The sequence below is a fragment of the Hyperolius riggenbachi genome, chromosome 9 (assembly GCF_040937935.1).
Source record: "Hyperolius riggenbachi isolate aHypRig1 chromosome 9, aHypRig1.pri, whole genome shotgun sequence".
NCBI lineage: Eukaryota > Metazoa > Chordata > Amphibia > Anura > Hyperoliidae > Hyperolius > Hyperolius riggenbachi.
The window spans coordinates 44,640,055-44,652,537 of NC_090654.1; the positions used below are offsets into that span (position 1 = coordinate 44,640,055).

General features: G+C 44.9%; 1 protein-coding gene across 13 annotated transcripts in view; it reads left to right on the forward strand.

Moving 5' to 3' along the window:
* Positions 1-12,483, forward strand: part of CCDC71 (coiled-coil domain containing 71) — a 161,088-nt gene that overhangs the window by 118,364 nt on the left and 30,241 nt on the right. The window lies entirely within an intron of this gene.

Sequence of the window (12,483 nt, forward strand, 5' to 3'; positions counted from 1 at the left end):
ATATGAATAGGGGGCGGAGGCGGGGCAGACTTCCTGAAGTCAATGATCAGCTCAACAGTTTTTGCAGTGTTAAGGACCAGCCTGTTCTCCTTGCTCCAGATGCAAATACTCTCCACCTGTTGGCGGTACTCCTGGTCGTTGTCCTTGGTGACAAGGCCAATGATGGTGGTGTCATCGGCAAACTTGATAACCTTTACGGAGTCTGCCTCCGATCTGCAGTTGTTTGTGTAGAGGGAGAACAGCAGTGGTGACAGAACGCAGCCTTCGGGAGCACCTGTGTTCATGATTGCTGCTTGTGAGTGGATATCGCCCAGTCTGACAACTTGGGATCTGTTGGTGAGAAAGTCTGTGATCCACAGTTGTAGACTTGGGTGGACTCCGAGTGCCGCAAGGTCCTGTTGCAGAATGCGTGGGCAGATGGTATTGAAGGCCGAACTGAAGTCCAGGAGGAGTATTCTAGCATACGTGTCCGGCCTGTCCAGGTGGTCATTGATGAGCTCCAGGCAGATATTGATCGCATCATCGGTGGACCTGTTTTCCCTGTAGGCAAACTGGTAGGGGTCTAGGACGGGTGAAGTGGAGAGCTTGAGGTAGGCTAGGACTGCCCGCTCCATGGTTTTCATGATTACGGACGTCAGGGCTACGGGTCTAAAGTTGTTGAGATCGGAGACCCCTTGCTTCTTAGGGACAGGTATGATGGCAGACCTCTTAAAGCAAGTGGGGACTTTACCTTCCTCCAGGGACTTGGTGAAGATGGCGAAGAGGATGGGAGCAAGTTGCCGACAGCAGGTTTTCAGGCAGGCTGGGGACACTCCGTCGGGGCCGGAGGCTTTCCTGGCATTAAGTGTTGATAAGAGGCGCAGGACCTCGGCTTCACTCACCACCGAGGGAGAGGGCAGGTTGTTGTTTGTCGGGCACAGAGGTGGAGTAGCCGGGTTCCCCTCCGGTACTCCCTGGTTCTCGAACCTGCAGTAGAATCTGCTGAGTTCTTCTGCTAGTGTCGGGCTGGGTGGCGCCTGCTGGGGTTGTGGCTTGTAGTTAGTGGCGGCCTTCAGCCCCTCCCATACGGCACGTGGGTTGTTTGAGCACAGGTTGTGTTCCACTCTTTCAGCATACTCTTTTTTGGCAGCTCTCATCTCGCGATTGAGGTCGTTTCTTGCCCTTCTCTAGTCCTCTCGGTTGCCGGACCTGTGCGCAGCCTCCTTGCGACTCCGCAGCTGCCGCAGCTTGTTGGTGAACCACGGCTTGTTGTTCGGGTACAGCTTGACGGATTTTGCTGGTACACAAGAGTCCTCGCAGAAACTGATGTAAGAGGCAACGTTATCAGCCCATTCAGCCATAGAGATTAGAGAAAATCTTCAGATGTGCAAGCACCATCTAGCCATCAGGAGATCTCTATGGTCATAGGCCTGATGTAAAGTTCCAGTGGGGTGAGGTGGAGGAAGAAACTTATCCACCCACCTCTCATTTCCACTCTTGTGGGAATCTGTATCAAACAGTTAACCAAGTTTGTCTGCATAGACGCAATACGAGATTGTCAACCGATACGCTAGAAATTGACTAATGATCATCTGAGGTCTACGGCCATCTTGAGGCCTTCTCTTCTGCCTTTGGTCCACTTCTGACCTTAGAGGTCTAGACTTGACTTTTGGGATGGACAAAAACTGGAATAGAACCTGCAGTTCTGCAACAGCCTGACATTGCTTACTGTAAGAACCACATAGACAGGAGAACTTCCTTAAAGGCAACTGAGCACCTGGAACAAAAATATATAAAATGAACCTCACTACAAGGGAGGTTCGTAATGGAGTGTGGAATTGGGGGGCTAGGGTTGGAATGAGCCTCATTAATTACTTATGGTGCCCTGCTCCTCTGCCCTCCCCCAACCCCCCCCCCCCACCTTCCATCCGTTTTTGATTTGCCATCATTCCCAGGAGAGAACACACCTGTTCCGCATTTTGAAGTTCCCAGTGAAGTTGCATGCCTAAGACTGTTGCAATGCATGCTGGGAGATGTAGTCCGTGGATGCAAGTACAGGTAAGTAATGATGCTCACTCCAAACCTCCCTTGTGGAGAGGTTCCTTTTATATATTTTTAGTTCCAGGTGCTCAATAGCCTTTAATCTTGACACTCCTAGGCATGTCTGGTTGCTGCATATTCTGTTCCTGCAAATCTCTTGGGCAGTCATTTATTTTATCCAGTTGGGGGAGGAGAAACAGTGCTGTTAGGCCTTATGTCTTGACCTGAAACAATATCAGGTTTCTAGCATGACTGGTTGATAACCTCCTCACTCCAAATGTTTGGTAGAGAGGAGAGGAGGGCTGATAGCATGGCACTTGATGGAGCGACTTCAAGTGGGTGGGGTAAGGAGGGGAACAGTGCGCTCAGCTGAGATGATACGATACTCTAGGCCTTTTGGTGTTGCATGTGGGCTGCTGTACACGTGCTAGACTGTCAGCAGGCATGCTCCTGACTGGCTGCCTTGATTGAGAACGCGCTACTGTATGTATTGTCCTTTACTTACGTAATCTGATATAAAATACTGTAAGTACCTTGAGCAAATATTGCTCAAGAAAGGCCTTGTTCTTTCCTTTTGCTCTGATGTTGAGATGTTTTATGGTCAGACAAGAATCATGAAAACTACAGTGGGGTGTTTTCTACTTCTATCTCCATATTTTATGGTTTAAAGTGGTGGGGAAGATTTAGACCCTATTTAGAGGTTTCTTATATTTTTATTGATGTTAAAGAGGAACTCCAGTGAAAATAATGCAATAAAAAAAGTGCTTCATTTTTACAATAATTATGTATAAATGATTTAGTCAGTGTTTGCCCATTGTAAAATCTTTTAAATCCCTGAATTACATTCTGACATTTATTACATGGTGATATTTTTACTGCTGACAGGTGATGTAGCTGCTGCATGTTTTTTTGGCAGTTGGAAACAGCTGTATACAGCTATTTCCCACAATGCAACAGGGTTCACAGACAGGAAACTGCCAAGAGTACGTACTCAGAATTTCTTTGTGGGAGGGGTTTTACCACAATATCAGTCATATAGCGCCCCCTGATGGTCTGTTTGTGAAAAGGAATAGATTTCTCATGTAAAAGGGGAAATCAGCTACTGATTGGGATAAAGTTCAATTCTTGGTCGGAGTTTCTCTTTAAGGACTACTTTACACCTTTTATAACAGTACTTGCTATCACTGCACAGTTTTGGTCACTGTTGACTGCTGAACTGTCATTTGGCACAAGGACTCTGAAAATGATGGTTAACCAGGAACAAAGGCTACATTGTGGACAATGAGGTCACAACAGGAAGCGTTTAGGTATTATGCCAGGTATAGTAATGTGTGTTATGTAATGTAGCCAGTGCCTTCATTAATAATACAGAAGATGGAACTTATTACTGGATAGTGCAAAGGCCTTAGCTGAGTGGGATTTATTTGATTGCAAAGTACATCATCCATAGCCACTAGACTTTGTAGAGATACTTTTACACCCTCATTACAGGAAGCAACCCGAGTTATTTAAAGGGTGAATATCAGGGCCCATATGCAATTCACTTTATCTCCTGAATTTTCACCTAGGTGGTATTTTCACACCTTGTCATAAACTGCTTTTTAAGCCGCCAGCAAGCAAGACGATGCTAAAAATAATGTTGAGACGACTTTAACGTCAACTTTTATGTACTTTTTCAATTGTAGGATGCTTTGAAGTTATTTTAAAGATAATATGAAAATGATCTCCCAGGAGATAACTAAGGAGAAAAAATTAATTGCTTATGGGCCCATGGGTGATATTTTTAAACTTGTGAATAAAATGCCTTTTAAGCAACCAGAAAACAAGAAAATACTCAAAATAATTTGGATAGTACCTTTTCACCTACTTTTTGGTACTTTTTTAGTTGAAAAGTATTGAAAAGTTGTTTTAATCGAAGATGAAAAATGATCTCCTGGGTGAAAAGTCAGGTGAAAAAGTGAATTGCATATGGGCCCATGTGTATTATAAAAACATCACAAACATAGATAGGTGCTACACACCAGTATAAATTACTGCCATGGGGCGCCAAAACCACCTCCTTCCTTATTCCAGCTTAATATTTTTAATAATCATCTTTCCATTTCAATATGCGGCCAACTAAGAATTTTTCACACGTCCAGTTTTGATTGACCGATCACTGGCAAATGTTATCACCTCCCCTAAGTATGAGCAGCATCAGATTTTGAATAATGTGAACAGATATTGTAGTTAGGTGCTCTAGTCTAGACAACAGTATGAATGGGTTATGCCTAATGCCATGGTGGTACACACCACACCGCTTCAGGGAATGAGAGAATCCTTCAATCACGCTGGAGCTTTAGCAGCTGCCAGAAGGGGCGGGACTTCATTCCGGACCGAAAGCGCTGCGTTACTGAGACGCTTATAACAGTCCGACACACCACCACACTGTCTGCGCTAAGAGCCTCAGAAGAAGTTCAGATTGCAAATGAAACAGTCGTTAGGCTATGCCCCCCCCCCCGGCACCCACTGCCTGCACACATCATTTCCACCAATGCCACGATAAGTATTGCATCTACTTTGTGTCAATGCTGGATCTGTTTGTGCATTTGCACTTTCTATGGCAATAAAACGATGCAATAGTGCCAAGTTCACATCTCTCAGCCCTCCTGTTTGAAAATGATTCTACATTTGCCGTATTTCATCACTACTTGGACATGTAGCGTAACATTATTGCCAGCCTGTGCTTCTGTAGCTTTTGCATGTGATCGCTAGGGGGCACAGGCTAGGAGGGACCCCAGTGCTCTACAGATACATTGATAGGCAACAGCACAGTGATGCATCTGTACAGTGTTGGGCAGAGACTTGCACAGGCCTGCGGCCGTCACGTTTAACCATTTATGCTGCCTGGACATGATTGTCACGTCCAGGCGGCTGCTACTCTGCTGCGGCACGCTCCCGTGCTGCTCCCCATTAGCCCAGAGATCAATGAATGGGAACTATGTAAAGACCGACAGCTTCTTTTCAGAGGCCGCGGTCTTTCTGAGAAAAAAAAATGTTTTCCATCCTCCTTATACTTCTTGGAAGTGAGAGCCGCTTCCAGGACTAAAAATAGTCAAACTACATCTACATACATTTTTTTTTATAAAATAAATACACATTATTACGTTTAAAATTAACTGTTTACCTCCTACACCAAAAATGAAAATAAAATTTTTAATGAAAAAAAAAAAATTACAATAAAAAAAAAAAAACATAAATAGTTACCTAAGGGTCCGAACTTTTTTAATATGAATGAGAAGAGGGTATATTACGAGCATTTTTTAAATTATAAGCTTGTAAATAGTGATGGACGCAAAACTGAAAAAATGCACCTTTATTTCCAAATAAAATATTGGCACCATACATTGTGATAGGGACATATTTAAATGGTGTAATAACAGGGACAAATGGGCAAATACAATACATAGGTTTTAATTATGGTAGCATGTATTATTTTAACCCTATAATGGACGAAAAAACTGAGAAATAATTAATTTTTTCAATTTTTTTTAATATTCCTGTTAAAATGCATTTAGAAAAAAATCATTCTTAGCAAAATGTACCACCCAAAGAAAGCCTAATTGGTGGTGGAAAAAAACAAGATATAGATCAATTATTTGTGATAATTAGTAATAAAGTTATTGGTGAATGAATGGGAGGTAAAAATTGCTCTGATGCATAAAGTGAAAAATACCAGAGGGCTGAAATGGTTAATGCAAGACATCATTTCACGCCCTGGATTGTACAATAGTGTTAGTAAGGATGTGAAATTCACTGCCTAAAATCTAAATTAGTTAAAGTGTGCAGCAGGGATAGCCATACTATCCTGGAAAAAAATCATATATAAGTATTTAAATACTTTTATTAACAGATGTATTGTACTGTCCACATTTTGATTTCAGTGAATTTTATATAGTAAATTAAAGAAAACTGGTTTAGGCATTTTCCATTCTTAGGCTCCCTGCACACTGCAAATCCGTTTTGCGATTCCGTTTCCGATTTTCAATTCCGATTTTCCCTAAATACATTCAACAGAAAAATGGATCAAAAAATACAGCATGCAGTAAAGATTAAAAATCGGAATATATAAAAAACGATTAAAAAGCGGAATCGGAATCGCATGCAGTGTGAAGGGAGCCTTACTGCTTCTGAGTGAAGCCAATCCTGATGTCATTTCCTCCCTTACTCTTTTTTTTTTCTCCTAGAAACTGCACTGTCATATCTAGCTTGCTTTGTAAACACAAGTGAGCACACTGAAATGCCAGCCAATCAGTGTGAAGCAGGAATGTGGGAGGGCTGATGACAAGCTTCTCTCTCGTCGGCAATGTACCAAATACAGCCAGGCTGACTGAGATAAGATATATTACAACAGAAACATTTCTGAATAGATTGGAGTGCTTGCAATGCAGGGTAAGGTTCCAGGCTACATAACAAACACAGAGCAGTGGGGTAAATAGAATTTGATTTTATGGCTGACAATCCCTCTTTAAGACATCCTTATATAAGAGATGGGAAATAACCGGAGAAGGACAGCGCTCCCAGTGTAATAGTTAACTGCAGATAGAAGCCGATGTTTCGGGACTCACATGTCCCTTCATCAGGGCATAACAGGTCTATCCAACAATATCATACACTCACTAGCAAGCGATGTTTACTCTCAAGCTACTACATGCACATTGCACAACTGGGGGGGGGGGCACAAGATGGGGGGGGCTGTCTTGAATTTATGGTAAGGCTCAGTGTTTGCCCGCAGAAGCTTGCAATGTAAACATGTCATACAGTGAGGATGTGGCAGATGCATTTATAATCTCGATTTGCATTGCAAGGTAGCTATGAATAGCTGCATTTAGCAGAGAGAGTGGAGATTTGGCAAGGATTCAACACTGCCATCATTTGTCTAGGCAAAACAAAAAATTTAAATATGCAAATCGCTGGTGTTACCAACTGATTCATCCACCTGGGGAGCAATACACACACAGCGTTACTTTTATCTTCTATATTAGCCTTCTCCGCTTAAAAAAACAAAACACAGGCGTTGCCTTGAAAGTATTTTACCACACAGGAAGGGCTGATCCATCTTCACTATCCCAGCAAAGAAAACCAGATGGACCAAGGTTTACTCAGCTATACTCAATGGAGGATGCTCTGCAGGCTAAACATATAGGAGGAGTCATTGCTGACTCCCTTTCGGGTATCCTCCTTATCTGGCTGTTCTTCTGATTAAAGTGTAACTGTATGAAATAAAAAAAATCAATTCTTTATTTTTATCTGGTAAACAAGTAATAAGGATGCTAATCAGGCAATCAAAAAGTTAAAATCACTATTACTTTTCTTGTTGATAAATGATAATTCCCCAGTTTATGCTTTGAGTCCTATGGGAGAAAAGCGCTTTACAAATGTTATTGTATTGTATTATTGTATTGTACTTGACTCTAATTTGGTACACAAAGGCCTCGATTCATAAACAGCAGTGCGATAACAAAAATCTTGTCGGGAAAATACCGCACTCGGTATTTTCCCGGTCTGTGTGCTAATTCATAAAGATTTCCCCAGCTGCCCTTGGAGGTCGGTAAATTACCGCAGCCCATTGAGCGGTAGAGTAAAGCAGTGTCCCGATTCCCTCTTTGCTCTGCAGAAATGAATCACACAGACGGCTCTCTCTGGCTCTCCCACTGATGACTCAGACAGATGAGTCACACAGTCTTTCCCTGCCTGCTGAAATGATTCACACAGAGGGCTTTCTGGCTCTCTCCACAGATGAATCAAACAGACTTTCGGATCTCTGCACTTTGCATTAATCAGAGCTGTCAGAGCCAGGGCCGGCCTTAGGTTTCACAGCGCCCTGAGCAGAACCAGATTTTGGTGCCCCCCCCCCCCCCCCCCAAATTCATCCTCTTCGCGTGTGAGCGCACCACACACATACACTAATGGGGGGGGGGGGGGGGATCTGCTGCCTAAATACACTAAAAGGGGATCTGCGACTGTAAGACTAGTAGCCTAAGCCTATATACACTAAAGGGGGGATCTGCCTACAGTAAAGGTTAGATAGGTAGCTGCCCCCAGTATAGATTAGATAGGTAGCTGCCCCCCCCAGTATAGGTTAGATAGGTAGCTGCCCCCAGTATAGCTTAGATAGGTAGCTGCTGCCCCCAGTATAGATTAGATAGGTAGCTGCTGCCCCCAGTATAGATTAGATAGGTAGCTGCTGCCCCCAGTATAGATTAGATAGGTAGCTGCTGCCCCAGTATAGATTAGATAGGTAGCTCCCCCCCCCCCCCAGTATAGATTAGATAGGTAGCTGCCCCCCCCCCCCCAGTATAGGTTAGATAGGTAGCTGCCCCCCCAGTATAGGTTAGATAGGTAGGTTCCCTCAGTATAGTATAGATAGGTAGCTGCCCCCAGTATAGGTTAGATAGGTAGCTGCCCCCAGTATAGGTTAGATAGGTAGCTGCCCCCAGTATAGGTTAGATAGGTAGCTGCCCCCAGTATAGATTAGATAAGTAGCTGCCCCCAGCATAGGTTAGTGTTAAGCTTGGGGGTGTAATCTCCACAGTCAGCATACAACACATAAGCTGACGTGAAGGAGGTACACACACCAGCACAAGGGATCAGGATATCCCCAGTTTAGTGGAGGAGAGGACTGACTCCAATAGGAGATTGTGGTGCACAGAGCCGGTGCAGATCTGAACAGCCACAAACACTTTCGTAATAACGTCTCAGCGCAAAGTAGCGCTGAGCGCATAAACCAGGACTGAGGAGATCAGGACAGGTAGACAGAATGAACGCTTGCTAGCTAGCGATTACTTAGCGACAGCAAGCGTCCAAAACCAGACAGACTGGAATGAGGCAGCCAATGCGTTGCGGCGATGGCGTGCCTCACAAAGACAGGACAGGAGAGACAGGAAATAGCAGGATCGAGATAGATGAACGTAACACAGATAAATATACAAAGTATGTTTTCCTAGCGTATTACAATTACAGCTATCAATGAAACTATTCGTAACGTCTGACTAACATATGTATATATTGGCAATGAACCGATATATGACATAAGCAGGAACTCTGACTAAGACTGAAGTAATACAGGGAACAGGACTCAGAAGGATTCGCTATCTCTTCGCAGAGATGAACGCAATCCACAAACAGGACCAGGAACAGGATTCAGAAGGATTCGTTATCTCTTCGCAGAGATGAACGCAATCCACAAACAGGACCAGGAACAGGATAACTAGCTCAGCACGGGTGTTCACGATACGCGCAAACTACCAAAACGTGCTGGAAAACTGACTAACTGAACACAGGAAATAAACAGTTCGTGTACGTATATATCAGCGACACTGATATATTAACGTAACACGAATACAAGGAAAATAACAAAATGCGCAAGTATGCGTATATATTGGCGATGAACCAATATATGACACAAGACAAGCAAGTAGCAACTTCTAGAACAAGAGCAGAACTAGGAGGACTCGCTGACCCCTTCGCAGGAGTCAGCGCAGTCCACACGGACCAGGAACGAGGTGGGGCACGAGCAGAGTAACAGATAGAGTCTGAAACTATGATAGCCCATGAGGCATTGCAGGAAGCAGTTCTTTATACTGAGGTCATCCAATGGGAGCAGACTTGCAGATTCCCACACAAGTGAATGGTAATTAATCACAGGCTGATAGCAGGAAAAGGCAGACAATGATATGCAGCCTGCAGGAAAGGGACCGCCCCTCCACTGCAGCAGACAATGTTTGTTTACACAAAAGCATATTAAACTGTCATTAACTTCAGAGCGACTGCAGATGGAACCAGCAACTAGTTTAAGTGCAAACCAAACTATGCAAGCAAATGCATGTAATGACATTAGAACTGCTTGGTTTGCAATACCACTGCAGTCAGCAGAAAACGCTGCAGAAGCGATCATAACAGTTAGATAGGTAGCTGCCCCCAGCATAGGTTAGATAGGTAGCTGCCCCCAGTATAGATTAGATAGGTAGGTGCCCCCAGTATAGGTTAGATAGGTAGCTGCCCCCAGTATAAGTTAGATAGGTAGCTGCCCCTCCAGTATAGGTTAGATAGGTAGGTGCCCCCAGTATAGGTTAGATAGGTAGGTGCCCCCAGTATAGATTAGATAGGTAGCTGCCCCCCCCCCCCCCCCAGTATAGGTTAGATAGGTAGGTGCCCCCAGTATAGATTAGATAGGTAGCTGCCCCCCCCCCCCCGTATAGGTTAGATAGGTAGGTGCCCCCAGTATAGATTAGATAGGTAGCTGCCCCCCCCCAGTATAGGTTAGATAGGTAGGTGCCCCCAGTATAGATTAGATAGGTAGCTGCCTGCCCCCCAGTATAGATTAGATAGGTAGCTGCCCCCCCAGTACAGGCTAGATAGGTAGGTGCCCCCAGTATAGATTAGATAGGTAGCTGCCTGCCCCCCAGTATAGATTAGATAGGTAGCTGCCCCCCCAGTACAGGCTAGATAGGTAGGTGCCCCCAGTATAGATTAGATAGGTAGCTGCCTGCCCCCCAGTATAGATTAGATAGGTAGCTGCCCCCCCAGTACAGGCTAGATAGGTAGGTGCCCCCAGTATAGATTAGGTAGGTAGGTAGGTGCTCCCCTCCCCTCATACTGGAGGGGGAGCCGCGGGGAGGGCAGCCCGACCTCTCCCTCCCTTCCTCTCCGGGCCACCCTCCGTGCTCCCCCCTCCGATGCTGCTGCAGACTGCAGAGAGAACAACTCACCTCCCTGGTTCCGATCGCCGGCGCCTCTCACGGTGTATCACTTGCCGCTGGTCTCCTCTTGTACATTGACACTGATACACAGTAAACTTCCTGTTAAGCAGGAAGTTTATTGTGCATCAGTGACAATGTACAAGAGGAGACCAGCGGCAAGTGAGAGGCGCCGGCGATCGGAACCAGGGAGGTGAGTTGTTCTCACTGCTGGCTGCAGTCTGCACTCTGCAGGGGGGAGCACGGAGAGCGCCCGGAGAGGAGGGAGGGAGAGGACGGGCTGCTCTCCCCGCGGCTCCCCCCTCCATCACGGTGGCCGCACGGGGGGGGGGGGGGGGGGCGGAGCGAGACGGACACAGCCAGCTACATGCGGCCAGGCGGCAGGAGCGCCCCCTGGAAGCCGGCGCCCTGAGCGATCGCACAGGTCGCTCAGGTCAAAGGCCGGCCCTGGTCAGAGCAGTCGGTAACTTGTTAAGACCTCACCAGAGGTGTCGGTAACTACCGCCAGGCTTACCGCATGTTGAAGGCTTTATGAATTGACATTTGCTGACAATTTACTGACATGTGTTGTCGGTAACTGCAGCCAAGTCGGTAATTTACCTCCCTGGTCGGTAATGTCAGCTTTTCATGCGGTAACAGCCTTTATGAATTGACATTTTGCTAAGTGGTCGGTAAAGTCTGCTGTTTTCAGCATTACCGCATGAGGTAATGCTTTATGAATCGAGGCCAAAAAGGAAATTGCAGGGCATGCTGGGTTGTCCTTTTTTGCTTCTCTACTTCCCCTCAGACGTAACTAATGCAGCCTGATTGGCTGAAGCCTCTGTCCCTCCTGTTTTCCCCTCCCACACCTCTGTTCCTCTCTGATTGGCCAATATTTCTCATGCTGAGACGATGCACTTTCTATAGTGGAGGGTGGGCAATGCATACACAATCAGACAGAAGAGAGTAAGGGAAGAAATGACATCAGGATTGGCTTCAAAATAGCCACAGTTAAAATGGGAAATGCTAGGAAGGATTTTCTTTTTTTTTTTTACTGTAGAAAAATCACTAAAATCAAAACGTGGAAAGTGCAATAAAAAGATTTTATACTCACCTCCAGCCCCATGAGCACCTATGCGACCCTCGCCGTCCTCCCGAGTGCCTCCGTTCAAACGCAATTAGTACCGGTAATCTGGCTCAATCGCGCCAGTCGGCTCTTCTGTGCATGCGCGATCTCAGGTTTACTTTAAGAAGGCATAATTATATTAATTAGATGACATTTGTTCACGAGGTGACATTGAGGTAGACGTGCATTACAGTACGAAGCACACAAATAACTATGCTGTGTGTTCCTTTTTTTCTTTCTCTGCCTGAAAGAGTTAAACATCAGGTATGCAAGTGATAAGTTAAGGTATGCAAGTTTCTGTCAAATTCAGAGCTCACAATCTAATCCCTGCTATAGTCATAGTCTAAAGTTGTATCATGTTATTATGTGTTTATATAGCACTCACATTTATATGGCACTGTACAGCACTTTACAGAGTACATAGTCATGTCACTGACTGTCCTCAGAGAAGCTCACAATCTAATCCTACCACAGTACTAGTCTAATGTCCTACATTATTATGTATTTATATAGAGCTGACATGTTCTGCAGCACTTTACATAGTACATAGTCATGTCACTGACTGTCCTCAGAGGAGATCACAATCTAATCTATGCCATAGTTATAGTCTTATATTCTACC